This window comes from Octopus bimaculoides, chromosome 27 (genome assembly GCF_001194135.2).
Source record: "Octopus bimaculoides isolate UCB-OBI-ISO-001 chromosome 27, ASM119413v2, whole genome shotgun sequence".
Taxonomy (NCBI): Eukaryota; Metazoa; Mollusca; class Cephalopoda; order Octopoda; family Octopodidae; genus Octopus; species Octopus bimaculoides.
In genome coordinates, this window is record NC_069007.1 from 3,715,493 (window position 1) to 3,717,311 (window position 1,819).

The following is a 1,819-nucleotide window of genomic DNA, read 5'->3' on the forward strand; positions in this document are numbered from 1 at the left end:
ATATATATATATATATATATATATATATATATATATACATGCATATATACACATATTAGATATACATACATGTATGAGGTAGAATAAATAGTGTGAAAGTGAGTCTGCCCTAAATCCCATCTTTATGTAGCGTATTAAACATCAAGGGACAAATCAGTCGGGCTAAAACCATCCTTATACCCATACTAGGACAATTCAATTAATGAAACTACAGAGTAGGGGACTACATTATTTAAGGGTTCAATGCTTCTGGTCACTAACACAGTGGAAGTGCTGATGATGATGGTAAACAAACCATGGATCAATGCCACCTCATCAACTCAGCTGGTTGCAGCTTTCACTATGAATATATATACATAGACCCTAAAGAACAACATAATGGCAACCTACTAGAAAAATTAGCTTAATTTTACAATAGTTCCTCCTTTTTAGAGATGATACAGTGTTAGACAGAAATACAAAGTGACTCAGTCAGAGACAAAATAATATCAACATCAATCACAAAATATCTTCCACTAAGATTCTATAATTTCAGGCAAACATAAATGATCACTGCAAAACTGCAATGCTATTTTTTTATTTATAGATATATATACACAGAGAAAGTGTTAGACAACACAAAGAACCTTCTAAGACACTGCCATATATAGCCCCCACTATAGTCAATCCACTCTATGCCTTTCCTTATAATAATAGGGCTCAACAACTTGGACAGAACTTAGCAACAGAAAAATACTGAATAGCTAATTAACACTGTGGGAAGAGTAAAATTTAATGAAATACTACATGCAAGGCAGTGGAAATGTGATGTTGCAACATTCATGCTTTTCTCCAAAGGAAATATATGGCCATCCACTTATATAATCTGTTGGGCACTTGAAAACCTAACTGGCAAAGGTTTCTTGGAATTACATTGCAATCCAAATTGAAGGATATAAAGACACTTTTGCTTCCAACTATATTTCAATAACTAATAATATTGATATCAGACACTGCTATATAAAGACTGAATTGCTAATTAGACATACTCATCTAACCCCGTGTCCCTTAAAATCAGAGCTAAGAAATAGCAAGTGAATTCTATTTTAGTTATGAAATCAGATTTTAAGGATAGCTTTCTTATAAAACATTCTATGCTAGAACTTACTTAACTGATACAACAGGTGTATATAATAAAACACTCTAACAATAACGATTATTACCTGTAATTATGAAACAGATTTTTATCAAACAGATTTAGCAAGAAGCTCACTTGTCATTGTCACAGTTGATCATGCATCTAGGCATCTTTCACCTTCTATTCATACCTCCTACTCTTTCCTACCTGTCAGACAGTTCACACACATTCTCTTCTGTCATAATTCCCAATAGAGAACAGAGAGTAGGATTCAAAACAGGAAATTCTCTAATCTTTGACAAGTCAGCCAATTCTCAGTCTTCTAGAGAGAAAAAAATCTAATCTAATTTTATATTAGAAAATCATATAAAGGAAATATATATATATATATATATACAAACACACACACACACACATATATATATAGGAAAATGAAAAATAATAATAAGGCAGAATGCTAAACTGGAAGCATATTTTAATAAAGATTTCTAACCGGCTTTCATTGTGAAGCAAATTTTCAAGAAGAGGGAGAATGAAAATGTTTTTTACAAAGAAGTACAAAATGAAGAAAATAATATATAAAAAAAATAATATATAAAAAAATAAATATACCAATACATTATATTGACTTTGAGTTTTTGAAGTTCAATGGTAATCCATGTATATAATGGTTGGAAAAATAAGGATGCATGAAAATTGAGA

The 1,819-nt window shown here is 30.9% G+C and overlaps 1 protein-coding gene across 5 annotated transcripts in view; it reads right to left on the bottom strand.

Moving 5' to 3' along the window:
- The window catches only part of LOC106879649 (protein boule-like), a 94,327-nt gene that overhangs the window by 14,923 nt on the left and 77,585 nt on the right, over positions 1-1,819 (bottom strand). The window lies entirely within an intron of this gene.